This window comes from Protopterus annectens, chromosome 12.part0, assembly GCF_019279795.1.
Source record: "Protopterus annectens isolate FY-2018-M chromosome 12.part0, PAN1.0, whole genome shotgun sequence".
NCBI lineage: Eukaryota > Metazoa > Chordata > Ceratodontiformes > Protopteridae > Protopterus > Protopterus annectens.
The window spans coordinates 293581860-293603214 of record NC_056746.1 but is presented as its reverse complement, the minus strand read 5'-3'; the positions used below and the strand labels follow the sequence as shown (position 1 = coordinate 293603214).

Below are 21355 nucleotides of genomic sequence, written 5' to 3'. Positions count from 1 at the left end.
GGTGTAAACTGACAAGTTTTTCCAACTGAAGGATAGGGCATCCACTTTCCATGCTTGTCTGTGATAAGTCCTTGTGCAGAATCTTTTCACTTGATAATTTTGAGGAGAGGCAAATAGATCTATGTCTGGGCTCCCCATTTCTCTGTAATCATGCTGAAGACTTGTGGATTTAGTTTCCACTCACGAGGATCCTTAAGGTTTCTGCTTAAATAGTCTGCCAGTGTACTTTGTTTTCCTGGCAGGAATTGAGCTTGAAGATGTATTTGGTAAGTCAAAGCTGTGTCCCACAGTGCCATGGCTAATCTGCAAAGGGGGTATAAGTGTGTGCCCCCTTGCTTGTTTATATACCACATGACTGTGGTGGTGTTCATCTTTATCAGTAGTTGTCCTGGATGAAGTAAGTCCTTGAAGGCTGTTAGGGCATTTTGAACAGCTAGCATATCTTTCTGGTTGATATGTAGATGCATTTGTTTTGGGGTCCATATGCTCTGAATGCATCTTCCTGCCATGTGGGCCCCCCAGGCATAATCCGAGGTGTCTGTTAAGGTTTGGCTGGCAGGGGGAAGAGTGAAGGCCCATCCCATGTTTTGGTGACATGCCTTTGCCCACCATAAAAACTCCTGTTGTAGGTAGGGGATGAGAGGAATCATTGCTTCCAGACTGAGAATGTTGACTCTATAAACTTTTCAGGTACCAATGGACACTGAAGTGTCTTATTATGGTGGGAACAACAGAAATATGTAAAAAGGATACCTGTGCTGCATAAGGACATTCAGAGTATAAAGAATTCTTTCTCACCATTTTTTTAATTTCTGAAAAGAAGACCTGGAGATGCAGGACCACTTTAAGCATAAATGAGGTAATTTTCACAAACAAACTCCGACTTAATAAAATACTAAAAAGGGTGGATCCATCATAACAGCTTGCAGCTCAGATACTCTTCTTTCAGATGTCTGAGCAATCAATAACTCTCTTTTCCAAGCCATAAATCTTAAATCAGCCTAAGCTGGTTTAAAAGGAGCTAAAATGAACATTTCCAAAACAAAGCTAAGATCCCAGTTAGGTGCTACATTTTTTCAAAGCACATAAATATAAAACTGCTTTCAAGAAAACCTCGACTAAAGACTGATGAAAGGGGAGGATCCATGGGAAAACAAGCATAAAAGGCAGAGAGATGACCCTTGACAGAGTAATGTGAAAGGCCAGAGGAAAATAACTCACAAGCATTGCAAAACCAGTGTTACAGAAACCTGACTGGGCCTGGGTTAGTGCAGCACTAAGTAGAAAATCTTTTCTATTTATCAACATAAGATTTCCCAGTAGCAGATTTCCTGGTCTCCCTTTACCACCTACTGTATTTTCTCAGAAAAAAAAATGCCTAGTCATCTAGACAATCAGTTGCAGTTATCTTAGGTTGGTTGTATCATACACCCCTTGACTTGCATGAGGAAACTTGCGGTTATTGCCCTTGGCAAATTCCAGAAGAGGAGAGAATACAGTTGTATAATAACTTACCATACACTGTTGCAGTATTCCAATACTGTCGGGTTATCTCGTCAAAGTAACCCAATGTCTAGCCAGAGTGTCAAAACCAAAAAGCCTTCCATATAATCACAAGTCTGACATATGGGGTCTACTTCTATATCCCGAATAGCCACAATACCGAAGACCGGAAGCTCGAGACAAGGACGATACTCTCAATCACGAATGTATTTCCAGGGCAAGTGAATACTTGCCCAAAACAATAGTAAATTACAGCGCACCAGCTAGAACCCCACCCAGGTGGGGGGATACGTCCCCCCACACCCCCCCCCCTAACTATATACATCAACTCCAGGATCACACTACAGTGGAGAAAGAGCATATTTCCTCCTGTGAACAAGTGTTTACTTGCCCTAGGAATACTTACGAGATTCGTGATTGTGAGTTTTGTCCTCCTTGTCTCAATCTTCCAGTCTTCGGTGTTGTGGCTTTTCGGAATATAGAAGTAGGCCCGACATATGACCTAAGTCTGCATCCAAAAGGGTACATAAGGGGACATATGAGCGCAAGATCCTCAAACTATCCATGCCACAAGACATGCAGACACCCGAGGAAAAGAACAAAAGAATTAAAGTCAGCTAAGTAGAGGGAAGCATGGAGAGGATTCCTCCTTGGTCCAAGAAAATCCACAGGACAAACATTATAAAAGTGGGAAGGAGGGTGAGAAGTAATGCTGCTTAATCAGTAGGGCATCCACTGTTAATGTTAAGTTCTTAAACAACTTTACTGTTCTCCCTTAGATCACTGATGCAGTATTCCGATACTGTTGGGTGATTCCCAAAGTTTATCAATTAGAAAAGGGTGGATGGACCATGAACAGGGGAGCTTGTCAATCTACCCAGATGGAACAGATCTAGTAAGAAAAGCTGTAGTTATACAGAAAGCATCTACCCTGTAGTGTTTTTTGAAAGGGTGTACGGATGACCAAGTGGCTGCCTCTAAAATAACCCTGGAAACAATTACTTTGTAAAAGGCTCCAGAGGAAGAAATGGTTCCAGTGGAAGGGGAATTAACTGGAGAGGATAAGGACTTGCCATGATGGAAATAACAAGAGGAAATGGACTTAAATGCAGCTGACAACTGTTTGCTTGAAGTCAGGATTACCCAGCTTGGTTTCCAGAAAAGAAAAAAAAACAGCTAATCTGTCTTCCTAATGTCTTTACTCTTACCCAAACAATCTAAATTGCCTGTGCACATCCAAGGAATGCAGAAATCTTTTACCACTGTTTTGAGGGTTTGGAAATAAAGTAGGTAAATGAATAACCTAGGTGAGAAATAACTCATCAACCCCTTTAGGCATGAAGGGAGGATTGACCCTAAAAGACACCATATCCTTAAGAAAAATAAGTAAGGGAGGAGATGCAATTAGGGCTTGGTGTTTAGAAACCCTTCCAGCAGAAGTACGGCCTACTAACAAAATGGTTTTCTACATACAAAACTTTACAGAAGATGATGATGATGCTCGTTCAAAAGGTGGCTGAGTAAGGATTCCAAGATAAAATTAAGGTCCTAAGGAGGAGTGATAGCTCTCCTAGGTGGGTTCAAATATAGGATGCCACTGAACAATTGCTTTACCTCAATTCTAGAAAGCAGGGGAGGATCAAGGGCACACATACAGAAATGGCAGATTAAGTGTGCCTTGATAAAGGAATAGGCTAGAGCAGCTTTTAAGAAATCATGTTTGAAAGGTATTCTGTTTAGTTTTGAGACACCAGATGGGAAATCTCTTCAATTTATAACATCTAGTGGTAAAGATTCTCACCTCCTTCTGGAGAACCTGGACAATGCCATTAGAAAACTGGTTTCTGAAAGGTATTAGAACTCTACCATCCATAATGTTAAGAGATGAAGCAGAGAACCCCTTTTCTCTATGAATAAGTCCACTATGTGGCATAACTTGTGATGATCACTGACCAGATTATAAAGAGGAGGGAACCAATGCTGCTCAGGCCAAAAAAGTCACCAGAAAGATTGTCTATCCATATGGATCTTTAACTGAACCTTTGCAGGTGGGGGAATTGGACGGTGCAGTGGTGCAGCAGTAATGTTGTCGCCTCACAGCAAGAGGTTCTCCAGTTCGATTCACGGCTGGGATGCCTTTTGTGTGAAGTCTGCATGTCCTCCCTGCATTTGTGTGGGTTCCCTCCGGGTGCTCTGGTTTTCTCCTACATTACAAAGACATGCGTCTGAAGCATTTCTCCCACAGCCTCCACTGAAAATTGGCTCGTTCCAAGTCGGACTTTCCTGGTTAACAAATGTAAAATAAATAAATAAAAAAAGTATAAAGGAACTTCCCTTTCAACAAAAAAGACATGGCATCCATCCTTCGGGCCTGTGGACAAGGAATCCTGGAGCAAAAAAAAAGTTATGTACTTACCATAACTTGGTATCTGTGTTATTTCAAGGTCATCATTCATCATGATAGGGTCTAGGATCTGACCTCAGATCTGAGCCAGCAACATAACAGAGACGGATCTAAGGCTCTAGCTCCTCTCTCTCCCATAATGCCCTCCTGTCCTGTCTTCCCAAGATTGAGTTTGCTGTTTTTAATTCTAAGGAGTATTCCTAAAACAACTGTGGATGAAAACAGACCAACTTCCTCCAATACCCACAGGATACTGGGATGGGGGGGGGGGGACGTGATGAATGATGACCTAGTATAACAGATAAGTTATGGTAATTACATAACTATTTATCTGATGTTAACCCTGTCATCATTCATCACAACATGGTCAGAGTCCTCCAGGAGGCCTCAAGGAAGGATGTTCCACAGCACAGTAGAGCCAAAGGAAGCCCTACTCCTAGATGCCAAGTCTATTTTATAATGCAGAATGAATGTGTGAGGAATAGAAAAAGTGGAAGCAGCACAAATGACATCAATAGAAACCCTAGCCAGAAAAGCTGAAGCAGCAGCCATGGTTCTAGTAGAATGTGCTTTGATTTTCCCAGGAATCTCATGGTGCCTGTAGTTATAGACTGTGGAGATGCAACTATAAATCCCATTAGAAATAGTGATTTTAGAGACTTGGAGTCCATGTCTATCGGGAAAAAGCCACAAAAAGCAGTTTCAACTTATGAAACTCTTTGGTCCTGTGAAGGCAGAACCATAATTGATGGTGAACATTTAAGTTATAAAGAATGTATTCTTCCTTGTTTGAGTAATTAGGAAACAACACTGGAAGTTGAATATATTGGTTCAAGTTGGACTATGAAGCGACCTTGGGAAAAAATTGGGTTCGCCTGAGAAAAAAACATATAAGGAGGGGTAATGGTAAGAGCGTCCCGTTATGAAACCCTCCTGGCTGAAGTAATAGCTACCAGGAACTCCATCTTCCAATATAGGAACTTGAGATCACAGGAAATAGCAGCCTCAACGAGACTGGTAGAGACTGCAAAAAGTACAGTTGTGTACACTTACCATAAATGTAGATGTTCGAGTGTATTCACTGTTGCAGTCATTACATTTGGGTTATCTGCCTGCAGGTAGCCATCAGCCAAGCCTGATTATCAAAGTCTTGGGTCCAGTGTTGGATGCGGTCTCTTCTTCAATGACGGCAGGTCATCAGTGGTATAAAGCATGCAGCAGATGCCATTACATCAATTTTTCTTGCCCCAGATATCAGGTGTCCCCATAATGGGAAGCAATTATATGTAAGGTTACACCTCCAACAAAAAAGCAAATACATCAGAAAGCTGAAATACACTAATCAAGAAGCAAGGTATAGCCAAGAGAAGTCAGGGGGCCGGAGGGAGGGTAACCAGGACTGAAACAGTGAATACACTGGAACACCACCATTTATGGTAATTGTACACAACTGTACTATGTTCTTCATGTTTCACTGTTGCAGTCATTACATTTGGGTAGATTCCCAAAGCTAAGGAAGGGAGGAGGAAGTTAGAGAACATTAGGACCAGCTATTAAGCCCTGCAAGACTGCAGTGGCAAAACTAGCTCTGGATTTAGAAAAATTAGACAAGTGGTAATGCTTGGGTGAAGGTATGTACATAGCTCCAGGTAGCAGCTTCTAGGATGTCCCTGGTAGGGACACCTCTGAGAAAGGCTGTAGAGGTAGATGCAGCCCTGGTGGAATGTGATCTTATCCCCTGTGGGGCAGGTTTTCCATGTAGCTTATAGCAGAAAAGAATGCAATGGCCTATCCATCAGTTTTTCTGAGAGGCTTAGTCCTGTCTAAATAAAATCTTACTTGTCTGTACACATCCAAAGAGTGCAGTATTCGTTCTCCTTTGTTCTGTGGATTAGGAAAAAAGGTAGGCAAATGAATGGACTGATTAAGGGCCACACTGGATAACACCTTGGGCATAAAGGAAGGATTGGTCCTGAGGGACACCCTGCCAGCATGGAAGATGATGAAGGGCTCCACTGCCATGAGGGCCTGTAGTTCAGACACTCCTCTAGCTGAAGTGATGGCTAGAAGGAAAGCAGTTTTCCAAGAAAGGAATTTCAACTCTGCAGTTGCAGCTGGCCCAAAAGAAGGTAGAGTGAGCTTTTAAGATACAAAGGTAAGGTCCCAGACTGGAGTAGGGGCTCTCCTGGGTGGTCTTAAATTTTTGGCCCCTCTGTGTAATTGTTTCAGCAGGAGGTGAGAGAAGAGGGGTGGCTCAGTATTATAATGTGCTGAAATGGCTGAGGCATGAATTTTAATTGATGAGAAGGAAAGGCCCTCGTGGAGTATCTCTTAAGTATTGAAGAATATGCAGTAGGCTGGGCTCTGTTGTTTCCATCCCGTGAGTCTGGCTCCAGAAAAAGTATATTTTCCACTTTTCAGCATAGGATTTTCTAGTACTAGGCCTCCTTGCCTCCAAAATGACATCTAGCACCTGCTTACTGAGGGATGCTATTGGAGAGCTCAGGGAATTAGCCAGGATGCAAGGTTCAGGGTTTGAAGCTGGGGGTGGAGAATGTAGCCCTCCTGCTGAGACAGCAGGGAAGGGGTCTGAGGCAGGTGTCATGGATCCAGCAGTGACATACTGCGCAAGAGGGGGTACCAGTGTTGGCGTGGCCAGTCTGGTGCAATCATTATTGTCCTTGATTTGCCGTTTGATCTTTAGCAGAACCTCCGAGAGGAGAAGCAGAGGTGGGAAAGGCATAAACTGAGAGGCTTTCCCAGGTGAAGGACATGGCATCCACTTTACAAGCTTGACTGTGGGAAGCCCTTGTGCAGAATGTGTCCAATTGGTAGTTCTGAAGGGAGGCAAACAAGTCTATCTCTGGGTTTCGCCATTTGTTTCTCAAAATGTTGAATATCTTTGGTTCCAGTTTCCACTCGTGTGGATTCATGAGATTTCTACTTAGGTCTGCCAGTGAATTTAGCTTGCCTGGCAGGAATTGAGCTTGTAGGTGTACTTGGTAACTCAAGGCTATGTTCCACAGAGCCATGGCTAGTCTGCAGAGAAGATACGAGTGGGTTCCCCCCTGCTTGTTTATGTACTACATAACAGTAGTGTTGTCTGTCTTTACTGATAATTGTCCTGGAAGAATGTGGTCCTTGAATGCTGTCATGGAATTCTGTACAGCTAACATTTCTTTTTGATTGATACGCAGGTGCATCTGACTCGGGTTCCATTTGCCCTGAATACACTGCCCTGCCAAGTGAGCCCCCCATGCATAGTCTGATGTGTCTGTTGTTAGGGTTTGGGCGGCACAGGGTAGAATGAATGACAGTCCCTTGTTGTGGTAGCAGGCCTCTGCCCACCAAATGAACTCTGTCTTTATACAAGGAATGATAGGAATCATTGATTCCAGGTCCAGAGAATGTTGACACCATAGGCTTTTTAGATACCATTGCAGTTTCCTCATATGCAGTCTTGCATATGGAATTAGCAGAATGTAAGAGGCCATGAACCCCAGGGCTTGCAGAATGTTCCTTGCAGATAGCTGGGTCTTTGTGGCCAGTAGTTTGAAGTAGGCTGTCAAATAAAATTGTTTCTCTGGCGTGAGGTAAGCCATCTGAGAAGTTGTGTTCAAGCTTGCTCCCAGGAATACAATTTGCTGGCAAGGTACTAGATGAGAATTATTTTCGTTTATGGTGTACCCCAGTGAGTTTAGAAGTTTCTTTACAAATGCCAGATGATTTAGTAGCATGTTCTGGCTTTCTGCCTGAATCAGACAATCGTCCAGGTATGGGTATATTTGAATATTTCTTTGCCTGCAAAATGCAATGACTGGAGCTAGGCACTTTGTGAATACCCTGGGCGCAGCAGATAAGCCAAAGGGAAGTGCAGAGAACTGATAGTGCATGGAGCCTGCTCTGAGGCGTAGGTATTTCCTGCAAGATTCCCTTATTGGAATGTGCAGGTAAGCTTCCTTTAAGTCTAAGGTTGCCAACCAGGCATCTTTGCCTAGCATAGGAAGCAGCTGATGAAGTGTTACCATTTTGAATTTTGGGATTACCAACAAGGTGTATAGAATAGACAGGTTCAGGATAGGACACCAGAAGCTGTCTTTTATGGGTACCAGGAAAAGTCTGGAGTAAAAACCTGGTCCCCCATTCTTCTGCTGGGACAGGTTGAATAGCCCTGATACTTAGAAGAGAGAGAACCTGCTGTTGAGCCTCTGCCCACTAATTTGGGGGTAGGTCTGGCCAACCATTTGGGGTTGGTAAGGTGTGGAAGTGGAATCTGTATCCTTGGGAAACTATATTTAAACACCCATTTGTCCTGGGTAATGAGTTCCCAGTTTTTTACATGCAGTGCGATCTTTCCCCCTAAGGGAGCATGCAGCTGAGCAGGGCTTGGAAGGTTTAAGGTTAAGTCATTGTGACAGTTTTCCATGGGGGGGTGTCTTACTACTTCTAGCTTTGGAAGTGCTTAGGCCTGTGAGTACCTTGAGACTGTAGCCTAGGTGGTCCGCTGTTCCTGGGTTTAGACTGAAGGCCTGGAAGAGACAGGAAAGGACCAGTTCTTAGAAGACCAATGTCTACTGAACCTGGGAAGCTGTACTTGCAGGAAATCTTTTAACAGTTTGCATAGATTTAGCTTTTTCCTCCATCTTTTTAAGGACTACTTCTGCTTTGTTGTCAAATAGGCAGTCTTGGTTTAAGGCAGCATCCAGTAATTTAGCTTTAACATGATCTGGCAAATTTTGCTCCTTAAGCCAAGCATGCCTTCTAAGAATAGACCCAGTGACAGCAGCCCTGCAAGATGCTTCTAAAGAGTCAAAAACCACATTGAAAAGTATGTTTACCAACTTGTTCAGCAGAATGCATTAAATCCTGTAATTCTTTATTTACAGCACAGTCAGGAATCAACACAATTTTCTGTTTAAGTAGTCCCATAATATGCTGCTGATACTTTAATATATGCAACTGGCAGTTTAAGGCCCTAATGGCCAAAGTAGCAGAAGTGTATAACTTCTTACCCCATCTGTCCAAGGCCCTGGAATCTCTATCAGAGGGGGTAGGGTTTTTGGCAGTAGTAGCCTTAATGCCTTTAGGTCCTTGGGAAATGGTCTCTGGGTCCGCAGTACAATTCTTGAAAAGGAACTTGTGAGACTCAGGTACTCTAATACCTGTCAGGTTTCCTGGGAGACAAAAGTAAAGTGTCTGGGGCCAGGCTAGATTCCAAAAAGGCATCATCTACAATGTTCAGGACAGGAGGGATAGCTAAAGGCCTGTGTTGAGAGTAATCCTGGCTTTCCCAGCGGAAATGCTCCCTAAGAGTGTTCAAAGCTTCACTAAAAGAAAAATCTTCTGGAGGGGAAGCAGAAGGAATGGAGTCCTCTGCATCAAAATCATCATAGGTAGATAAGGGCAAATCCTGGTAATCAGAAGAAACAGAAATTTCAGAATCCTGATCAAAAGAATCAGAAGGAAAATCAACTCTAGGTCTCTTAGAGGGAGAAGACTGTCTTCCCCTAATTAAAGTAATAAGGTTTTCAGCCATTCTTATCATTTATTTTTTAGGCATATGGGCCTCACCATGCGGTTTGGATTTCGGTTTTCTAGGCGTGGGTCGAGTTTTAGGCCTGGAAGAAGATGATTGCGTCAGTTTGAAATGCAAGTCTGTAGGCCTGGATACACCCTCAGAATCAGGTGCCTGCACAGCGGCTCCGGACCCATCCAAAGTAGAGACATCCGCAGGTTCCATAGTCAAAGAAGCATCTTGCGGCATACAGAACTCCGAATGGGTCTCAGTAAAGGCCTGCAAATCTGAAGTAGCGGGTATCAGGGGCTGCGAAAGCGCCTCATTGAGTACTGGTGACTAGCTTAACGGAAGCGTCGTTGGCAGCTTTGGACCTATGCCATCTGTCTTTATCTTTACGTTTTTTCGGAATGTCGGCAGTCGGATGGCTTACCGAAGCCATTTCTGGATAATTAAACAGAGTATCAAAATAGTTTGATGCAAAAATGAACTGACGATGAATAGTAAGAGAATTGAATAAGGCACAAAACCGACAGCGAGGGATGTCGTGCTCTGGGCCTAAGCAAGGAATGCAATAAGAATGAAAATCTTTATGAGGTATTTGCTTTCCACAGGTAATACAATTATTAACTTTTACTGACATTGGTTTTGAGCAAGAAAAAGGATCGCCAATGGGGTACTTAGCTTTTTTGAAGACTTCAGTTCTGAAACTTGAAAATGAAAATTTCAAGAGTAGGACGACCGGCACTTGCGAACTGCTTCTGCTTCGGGCACCATGCGGCAAGAAAGACTGATGTAACGGCATCGGCTGCATGCTTTATACCCCTGATGACCTGACATCATGGAAGAAGAGACCGCATCCGACGCAGGACCCAAGACTTTGATAATCAGGCCGGCTGAGGGCTACCTGCAGGCAGATAACCCAAATGTAATGACTGCAACAGTGAAACACGAAGAATATCTAAAGTAAGACCCCAAAGGAGGTATGGGGTCCTTTATCAATGGTCCAAGAAGAAAACCCCCTTCATGAACACTTTGCAAAGCCTAGAAGAAAAGGTAGATTTGCTGTTCTCAAGGAAATTTGAAATCGCCAACTGGAGCTTGATAGTAGAAAGGCTTGTTTCCACTTGTAAAAGTGAAGACAGAAACAAGAGAATGTCAGAAACAGAAGCGGAATAAGGATCCAGATTCCTGTCCTTGGCCCAAATGAAGAACCTTTTCCACTTGCTGTGGTAAAACCTTTCTAGTGGAAAGTTTCTGGAAGACCAGAATGACACGTTTAATGGGAAAAGGAAGCCTGGACTGCTTTACTATCATTGGAATTGGAGAAACCACTTGTTAACTGGAGGGTCGAAAGATTTGGGAGAGGAAGTCCCAACGGATGGGAAATCAGATTCTGACTGGGATCCAGTATCCAGGACGGATACTTCACATAAGACCTGATCATGGGGAACCACGAATGAATATGCCAAAAAGTTGCAATAAGGATCAGAGAAGACATCAGCCATTGCACTTTTTGTAGAACCTTGGGAATTAATGGGACAGGAGAATAGACATAAAGGAGACCGGAGGCCAATTATGGACTACAGCGTCACTTGGTGACTCCTCCTGAATGGGGATTAGGGCGAAGTACTTGCTGCATTTCTGCTAGACTGGGGAGGCAGAGACATCACAGCATGGTAATGCCTCAAGAGGGCCATGAGGAACCAATAGTCTAGGTACAGAAAGACCTGAAAACCCTGCAAGCGCAGGTGAGCCACTACCACTGCCATGCACTTGGTAAACATCTGAGAGGCTGTGGTAAGACTGAAGGGTAGGGCTTTGAATTGGTAATGACTGGTCCCTAGCCAGATGCACAGATGTCTCTTGGACTGCCTGTCTATCTTGACATGGTAGTAGACGTCCTGGAGATCTACCGAGCACATCCAGTCACCTTTGCATAGGAGGGGCAGAATAAACTGAGCAGTAACCATCTGGAGCTTTGACTTCTTTACTGACAGATTGAGCTCGCTGATGTCCAAAATTGGACGCAGGTCCCCTGTCTTCTTTGGCACTAAAATGAAGCACGGATAAGTACTGGATCCTCTTTGCCTTGCTGGGACCTCTTGGACAGCTATTAGAAGAAGTTACTGAACTTCTTTGAAGGCCAACTCCCTCTGACTGGGTGCAACGTCGGAGAGGAAACTTCTTATGGGAGGGGGCTCTGAAAAGCCCCTGGATACGATGTTTAACACCCACAGATCGGAGGTTATATATCTGTCCAGGCTAGTGGGTGTAGAGAAAGGCAACCCCCCAACTGCTTCCAGGGGAGAGCAGTCAGGCAACACTTCAGGAGTGCTGTGGGGGCTACTCAGAGAATGGCCCCCTAGAGCCCTAATTTTGTGGACCCCCCCCCCGCCTCGGTAGCGGCATTGACCACTGAACCCTCCTCCCCTGCATCTGAAAGAGAAATTATCAGGAACATCCTGAAATGAGGACTGCATCTTTTGGAATCACATCTTCCTGGTTCCCCATTGGGTCTTACAGAAAAGACCTCTGGTGGGCAGAAAGCTCGAGTCCAACCGCAGACAGTCTTCCCTTCCTGCTCACTTCAGGACAGAGTATCCTTTACAAAAGGTCCAAACAAGGTAGAATAGCCAAAGGGAGAGTTAATAAAGGATGCCTTGAAGGGCTCCATAAACCCACACAAGTGCAACCAGGCATGATGCCTCACAGTGATCCCAGTACCTGCTGCCTAAGAGGTAGCTTCCGCAGCACTAGAAATTAACCTCATCATGAAGTTCGCCAGGGAAGTCAGAGTGGATAACTTGGGAGACACCATTTTAAATGCCTCTGCCAGCAATAACTCTGTAAGAGAAGTGGTGAGTTCTTGGACCAAATCCCTTTGGAGGCAGGTAAAATGTACCAAATAGTTAACTGCCCTCAGACTGAAAGTTGCTGAGGCACACACATGCTTCCCAAAGTGGTCCAGCTCCCAAAACTCCGTTTGGAGGAAGGAACATGGAGCTCTGCTCAGCCAGCTCCTTTTTAGTGGCAGTGGCCACCATAATGGCATCAAATGGGACACCCTTGCTCCAGAAAACACAGTCTGCAGAGGGGCTAAGAAATCTGAAGGCATGCTTGGGGACTGGTTCCACAGTGTCTGGTTCCTTCCACTCCCTGCTGGCAATTAAATACACCAAATCGTCAGTACGGGTAGACACTCAGGAGGTAGACAGACCCATCCCGAAGGCTTTCAGAAACACGACTCCTCTGAAGACAGGGTTTGGGGAGACCATCTTCCCTTTTGCTTTAAAATTTCAAGGATGTCCCCAAAGTAGATCAGTCTCGTTCCTCAAGGTCCGTGTCCTCAGTGAGGGACTCCAAGGGGGAGTCCAAGTGTTTCCTCTTGCACTTCCTCATATGATGTACTTCCTCGTTGGGGGGTCCTGGGAAGATTCAGAAGAGACAGGGACTCCCCAGAGGGGAGGAATGCCCCTGAAGACTCAAATGGGAGGGCTGACCCTGGAGAGAATGAGAGACCACACCAGCCGTCACAGAGAGAGGCAGGGAGGAAGCGGGAGCAGCAGCAGAAGAAATGCCAGACCTGGAGAAGGTCCTCTACCACCCTGAAGGCTAACAGGCTGGAAGCAGGTCCATCCCCCACATCTGAGGGAGAGGTCCCCCGGAGTGGAGGAAGGAGCCCATAAACAGCACCATGACCTCCAGATAATACCAACTCAGAACTGTCAAAGGCTGAAGAGCCGAGGTGAAGGGACCAGTCTGAATAGATGGTACCAGACCCTCCCCTCCTGTGGAGCCAGCGTTGATCACACCAGAATGGGGCTCACCCCACTCCAAGGGAAGGGGGACAGAGTAAGCCAAGGACCCTACCAGAGCCAAGGAGGGGATGCTCATCTTCGCTGGAACATGGCTGCAGACATCCCAGTCCCTAGGTTCCAAAGCCACTGGAGTCAGAAAAGGAGAGTGAGAGGGTGAGTGCCCCCCCCCCCCAGCTGGATGAGCTGGAGAAGCAAAGAGCCCCAACTCTAATTGGGCCTTGAGGAAGCTCCTCATCATTTTGTCCATATCCAAAGGTAAAAACTCCTCAAAAACCCGGAGGAGGCAGAAAAGTGGGTGGACATGGTGGGAGATCTTCCCAACCTACTGTGATGCTCCGGGGTGTGGCTCCGACGTCTTGGAGCCAATTGCGAAACTTGTTTGGAGGTAGGAGGAGTGACTACCTCCTCAATAATAATGATTGGATCCAAAGCTCCTGTCTGACCCAAAGGCCTGGCCGATGCAGCAGCTAGATCCGATGAACCTGTCAGATCAGAGGCTGGTCTGGAAGTCTCTGATCCAAAGAAGCCCTGGGTCCGAGGGATGGCTCCAAGGCTCTTGGTTACGAAGGCTTCAGATTAGAGGTATAGCGGGCTGGAATCGGATCTGGGATCCTGGGATCTGACAGTTACAGTTTCTTGGTGGGAGCAGGCTTACCAGAAGGGTCAGAAGAAGAAGCCTTCCCTGGTGAGACAAATGGCCCACCCATGAGCTATCCCCTTAAACAAAAGTTTGTTGCTGCAGTCTGCCAAGGCCCCGGGGTTGAATACGACACAAATGTCGCATTCAACCTCCAGGTGCGGAGCACTCAAACAATACAAGCACTCTTCATGCGAGTCAGAATTAGGAATCTTCCGATCACAGGAGGAGGAGTGTCTCTTAAAGCCAGTTATCTTATCTGACATACCAAACTCACACACATAAATTAACCAAAAGGAAAAACCAGTCCTAACAGCCAAGAGAAAAAAGGGCGCCAAAAGAACACACACTCCAAACTAACACTAAACTAAGCTAGGGAGGGAGGTAAACAGCTACAGCTACTATAAACACCACCTACACTAAACAAACTACTACTAAACTAACAACACTACACTAACCAACACTAGAAAAAAACTTAGAAAGAAACCACTTATCTGCTACAGCCAAAGGAACACATCTACACTGAGCACACGGCAAATGAGACCTGGGGAATGTGGGGCAGCAGGGTATTATGGGAGAGGGAGGAGCTACAGCCTTGGATCCATCTGTGTTATGTTGCAGGCTCGGATCCAAGACCCTATTGTGATGAATGATGACAGGGATAACATCAGATGAACCTAAGCTGTTTGTTGCAAGTGGAGTCAAATACGCTTGTCTAAGAAATATCCCATTTGTGAACTATGTCTAGGAAGACCTCCCTTTTCAATATCCATTCATGAGAGTCTCCCATGCATCTGTTTATTGAATATGCAAGAATATTGTCCTAGGAAAGAATGTAAATTGCTTGCAGGGACAGATTTGCTTATATAGCTTGGTCCAAAGCCAGAAGAACCTGCCTACATACCACATGACTGTTGTGTTGTCTGTGAAAATCCTGAAGGTCCTGGATTCCATATGTGAGAAAACTCCTGCAGAGTCTGTAAAGCCTGAATGAGTGCCTTCATCTCTTTCACATTTATGTGGTCCTTCCTTTGTTTGAGGGTTCACTGACCCTACACCGTTAAGGAACCAATCCATACACCCCTAAACAAAATCTGATTAATCTCTGTGCAGTTCCTGAATGAAAACAGTTGTTCTGAAATACAGTCCTGGATTCAGCTGGATTTGTTCTGAAATACAGTCCCGGATTCAGCTGCACCTGAGAGATCCATCAATGTAAATCTTTTTAGAAAAGGCAAAACTTGAATCTGAGTGACCAATCAGTTACACTGTTGAGATCACAGATACTTTAGGTGCCATTAGAGCTTTCTCATGTGAAGTGTGGTGAAGCGATCCATGTTGATTAAGATAACATGGACCCCAGAGCCCTTAGAATTTCCTTTGCAGAACAAGACTGAAGAGAAGGAAGGGACTGAAAATACATGGACAGTCTCTGCATTTCTCTTGTGGGAGAAGGAATATCATTAGACATGTGTCCAGCCAAGGCAGACTTTTTTAGATTGATTGTGAAGCCCAGCCTCTGCAGAAGGAAGGTAGTGCAGTTGAGATGTCTTAGAAGGTCTTCCTAAAAGGTTGCCTGTATAAGGTGGTCATCAAGGTATGGGAATACTTGAATTCAAAGACTCCTGAAAAAGGCAATAGCTGGAGCTAGGCATTTTGTGAAAACCCTGGGGACAGTGGATAACCCAAAAGATAAAACAGAGAATTAAAGTGTGATGAACAAACCAAAAACCTAAGAAATGCCCTATAATAAGGGTGAACAGGAATATAAAGGTGGGCATCCTTCTGGTCCAAGGATACCAGAAATGTTTGTGGTAAGATAAAGGGTAGAAGAGATTGATATGAAAGCATTTTCAAAGAAGGTGCCTTCAGAAAAGTACAGAGTTGAGACAAGCCCAAAATACATCTCTATTCTTTTCTGGGTACCAGGAAAAGTCTGAAATAAAAGTCCTTTCCTAGATGTTCTGATAGTACTGATTCCATGTTACCTTGGTAGAGAAGACACTAAAAAGTAGGTGGGAGAAGGTTCACCTAATTGGATGGAGGAGGAAGAATGCCTCTAAATGCTGGAATATCTGTCAGTGTCATTTTGTCTTTTTGACAGGGGAGAGGTGGACCAACTGGGAGGAGGGGGCAGAAAGTAGGCTGATTTGTTTGGAAAGGGAGATTTCCCAAGACCTGGAATTTCTTGTAGGTTTTTCCTGAAATCTCTTCCTAGGCATCTTTCTGACTTTCTGAGCAGATTTAAGGTATCTACGGGAAAACGCAGCAGTCCTAGCTGGGTAGTTCAGAAAAAAACAGTAGCACTGGATGTAACACAGCAGAATATTCAATTTACTGTAAGTAAGCACTTTCAAGGGTTCACCTCTTCATCAGACTTGGATATAAATGACTTAAAACAACCATATTTCTCATATCTCCTCCCCTTTTCCTCACTGAGGCGGTCGAGCAAAAATGGATTATGTTACTACGCGCTGATAAAGCGCCAGGTTTGAATATGGTCTCCATCAAATCCTTCCTGAAAACCAGACAGTTGAGACACTAGTGTTTTAGTCTATTTATGTTGTGATGTTCAAAACTGTTAATATGGCTTTAAATAAGTTTTTTTTAATTGATGTAATTAATGCTAATTGGAGTACTATTTAATGTGGTTGTTTTAAGTAATTTTTATCCAAGTCTGATGAAGAGGTGAACCCTTGAAAGTGCTTACTTACAATAAATTGGATATTCTGCTGTGTTGCATCCAGTGCTACTCTTTTTTTTTCTTGATTGCTCCGTTTCGCTCTGGTTGTTTTATTGCCCGAGGCCATATTTCTTGGTAATTCTAGCTGGGTAGCTCCTTTGACACACAGTTCCTTTGACACACGAGCCCTGAAGTTCGAGAGATTTTCTTAAAATCTTGCAATGTTTTAACTTTCTCCTGCAAAGATCTGATCACGTTTACAACAGCAGGAGGATCAAATAGAACATCCCAGTTAATACGCGAGTCAAACAGCTTAGCGTTGACATCTTCAGAAAGGGACTCAGAACAGAGCCATGCAAATCTCTGAGGAGCCAGTAGCTGCCACCCAAGAAAAAGCTTTCACTGCATCTTAACTACTGTATATTTAGACAGGGATAACCTGCTGCTTAGTTTCAGAAACCTTAAGGATAGTCAAAGTTTTGATCAGTTTACCAAGAATAGCAAACAGATATTTTGTCATTTGGGATTGAAAATTCAATGCCCTGAAAGCCGAAGGGGCAGAAGTGTAAACCTTCTTTCCACATCTCTCCATGGCCCTACAGTCTCTGAAGGTAAAACATTAGCAGCAAGTAAAAGTTAGGAAGACTTGTGAGTGGAGACAGAAGGATCCACCATAAGATTTTATACAAACATTTTAAATCCTCTGGCAATTTATAAAACCAATCGGGCCTCTTAGGGCGTGGAGCTGGGAATCACATGAGGCAGACATGACTGCAAATGCATCTAGAAAGGCCTCAAAACTGGAGCTATATGTGCTGGTACAGGAGCTCCTACCTTCAAGAAATGTTAACACCTCTTCTGCACATTTTAAACTTATCTAGATTTCCATTAAAAATGCTGTACCAGTTTATGATGGTTTCCCCAAAGGTGATTTCATCAACAGGAGAGTCAGAGGGTAAAGTGTCTTCAGCATCTGAAGCCATTTGGTCTGGAGAATGAATCTGAAATATGTAAACTAGTGTAAGCTCATCTGAATCAGATTCTTCCTCTTCAGAAGAGGAGAATTTGTCTCATCTTTTCTGAGAAGGAGTAGGAAGACAGGAAGCAGGCTTGAGAGACAAAATGGCCTTATATATGACGTGAAAATTCTATTCATTTCTTTTCTTGAGGTGTCTGAGAAGAAAAGTGTTTTTTCTTTAGGTGTGACATCTACTTTTACAAAATCCAGCATACTAAATCCTGCTGGACTTCAATCAAGGATTCAGGCATCTCTTCCCTAACTCGATTTGAGGTATGTCCTCCAGTCCCCTCTGAAATAATAAGCCTAGGTTTCCCCTTCTCAGCTCTGTTTGGTATGATCAGTCATACAGGAAATAAAAGAATCAAAATGCTATTACCAGCCTCCAGCAGGGTCTTGGCAGCAGGAGCCTGAGGCATACTTTGAGTTCCTGCAGCACCTCAAAGGATATGCCCATGTCTGACTGTGCAAAAGATGTCTCAGGCCTAGGCCTTCTGAATTTCTTTTTTTGTGCAGGCAAGACATCAGATGCTAAGGGTTCCACCATTTTGGTATGGATGAGGTGCATCAGTGGATCAAACGCTGGGCCTCTAAAGTGTACAGTGAGGAAAGATGCTTATGCAGAGTTTTTGGAACAAACAACTAGAGAAAAATCTGACAATTCTTATACTTGTGCTTGAGGCCAAGACAAAACAAGCACTGGGACTGGAGGTGCTCATAAGGAACCTGTCTATCATGAACATATTTCCTTCTCTTAGCGGACATCAACCTGTTTTTAAACACCAAAGGTGAAGGGAAAAAAGGAAGCTTACCCAACAGGGCACTTACCTGAATAAGCAAAGGCAGAGAACACCAATGACCACCTGAGTACAGACAGGTGTGAGACCTGTGTTCGGGCTGATGGCAAGATAGTCTGAGGATCTTACACTCATATATCCACTTATGTACCTTTACACCTGTGGGATTAGGTCATACATTAGAAACAATCATATGGAAGTTTTTTGGGGGGCTTTGATATCCAAGCCAAATGTCAAGTTACCTCAGCAAGATAACCCAACTGTATTGGAATACTGCAATAGTGATCTAATGAAGGGCATCAACACAATGAATCTTAGAGAGTCCCTCTCACTCTTCAGGATGGCCCTTGATATCAATGGAAACAGTGGAAACACATATAAGAACATTCTTGTCCACCGGAATGAAAAAAATATGTTTTACAGGCCTGTTTGCAAGAAATCCTGGAGCAGATTTTCTTCAGTTGTCTGTTCTGACAGGAGGCAAATGGATCTGCTTGAGGAGTTCCCCACAACTGGATCAGTTCCTGGAAGACCTAATTATTCAATTTCCACTTGTGAGGGTTTGTCCTCATCCTGCTCTGCTGGTCTACCACAACATTTTGCTCTGAGAGAATGTAAAGGCTGGAGGGTTGAACAGTGCTGAATTGTTGCCTCTCAATCTGCCATAACCAGCCTGCACAGTGGGCAAGATCTGGTGCTCCCCCATTTATGTTCCACATCACTGTGGTGTTACCTGTGATTACCTGAAGTTGCCCTGGAAATGACAGACAATGCAGAAAACTGACAGCATGAACAACAGCTAACATTGCTGACACGGAAGTGCTTTGGCCTCTCCACTTTCTTCCACAAACCTTGCACTTTTTTCACCACAGAGACAGCCTCCATACAAAATCCAATCCAGCAGTTCTTACAGACTATATAGTGGTAGTCAGAGAAAAAGGGGGGCCCTACAGTCAATGAGACATGATCTCTCCACCAAAGCAAATCTCTTACCACAAAGCCCAACAAAGGAAACAAGAATGTCAGGGGGGTAAAGATGTTGGAACCATACTGTTTATAAGAACCACTGAATTTTTCTCATATGTAACCTGGTAAAGGTAATCATGAGAATAATAGAAGCCACAAACCTGGAGGTATTATCCTGTAGAAGTCTGAGACGAAACAGAGAAGCTCAGGAACAATTCCAAACATAGGTCCACTTTTTCATGAGGTAGGAATGCCTTTTGCATGGAGGTATCCCAAAGGCACACTAGGAATTCTATCCTGCGAGAGGGATGCTGACCTGGAATCCTAGACTGGGAAAGATTTCTTACCCATGTAAAGGACTAACGGCACTCTCAAGACCCACAGAGTCAGCACAGTCATAAGAACACTATAAAGAAAGTACAGTTGTGTACACTTACCATAAATGTAGATGTTCAAATGTATTCACTATTGCAGTCATCACATTTGGGTTATCCCTGTCAGGGTAGCCCTCAGCCGGCCCAAATACCAGAGACTTAGTATTTCTGCATCAGTTGCTGTCACTTCGGGACTGACGTCAAGTCGTCAGGAGTATAAAGTAAGGCAGCAGACGCCATTACATCAGTTTGTCTTGCCCTAACGTGTCAGAGGCCCCCAAGTAGGAGCTAGGTTCTGGTGGAAGAACCCCACCAGTGGAAAATAAATACCAATAATGTCCCTTGTAAAGAAAGAGAATAAAAGAGGGATGGAGGGAGGGAAACCAGGACTGCAACAGTGAATACACTTGAACATCTACATTTATGGCAAGTGTACACAACTGTACTATGTTCTTTGTGTTTAACTGTTGCAGTCATCACATTTGGGTTGATTCCCAAAGCTGAGGAAATAGGTGGAGGCAGTCAAGGAAACTAGGGGCTGGCTATGACGCCTTGCAAGACTGTAGAGGCAAACCCTGCCCTGGATTTGGAGAGGAGAGGCAGGTGGTAATGCTTGGTAAAAGTGTGAACAGATGTCCAGGTGGCAGCATCCAGGATGTCCCTGGTGGGGACTCCTCTGAGGAAAGCTGCAGAGGTGGAGGCTGCTCTGTTGCAGTGTCCTGACCCCCTTGGGGGGAGGCTTTCCATGTTGCTTGTATGAGACATGAATGCAGTGTGCTATCCATTTGGAGATGGTTTGTTTGGAGACAGCTTTGCCTTCTGCCCTTGTAGCAAAGCTAACCAGCAAATGTTCAGAATTTCTCAAGTATTTCGTCCTGTCTAGGTAGAATCTGAGCTGTCTATGCACATCCAGAGTGCAGAATCCTTTCACCCTTGTTCTGTGGATTAGTCAAAAAGGTGGGCAAATAAATGGATTGATTGAGAGCCACACTGGACACCACATCATGGGCATGAAGGATGGGTTAGGTCTGAGAGATACCTTGTCAGCATGGAAGATTATGAAGGGTTCCACAGCCATGAGCGCTTGCAGCTCAGACTCTTCTGGCTGAAGTGATGGCCAGAACGAATGCTGTTTTCCAGGAGACAAATTTTAGCTCTGCAGAAGAAGCTGGTTTGAAAGGGGCAGGGTGAGTTTTTCCAGTACAATGTTAAGGTCCCAAGCTGGTGTTGGTGCCCTTCTGGGTGGCCTCAAGTTGCTGGCCCTCTTAGGAACTGTTTGATCAAGGGGTGTGAGAAAAGGGGCTGCTCAGTGGGAAAATGAGCAGAAATAGCAAAGGCATGAATTTGTATAGAGGAGAAAGACAGCCCACTGTGTAGAAGGTCAGCTAAGTAATCCAGGATGAGAGGGAGGGAGGGCTGTGCCATATTGGGTCCCTTAGCCTGGATCCAGGTGCAGAACCTTCTCCATTTGTCAGCATAAGAATTTCTGGTGCTAGGGCACCTGGCCTCACGGATAACATCTAGAACCGGTTTACTGAGGTTGGCAGATTGGTTAGGGAATAAGCCAAGCTAGCAAATTGAGTGTCTGCAATTGGGGATGCATGAATTCCCCTTCCCTCCGGGTCAGGAGCTTTGGA

The 21355-nt window shown here is 44.4% G+C and overlaps 1 protein-coding gene across 1 annotated transcript in view; it reads right to left on the bottom strand.

Moving 5' to 3' along the window:
- Window positions 1-21355, bottom strand: part of SMURF1 (SMAD specific E3 ubiquitin protein ligase 1) — a 2072011-nt gene that overhangs the window by 890930 nt on the left and 1159726 nt on the right. The window lies entirely within an intron of this gene.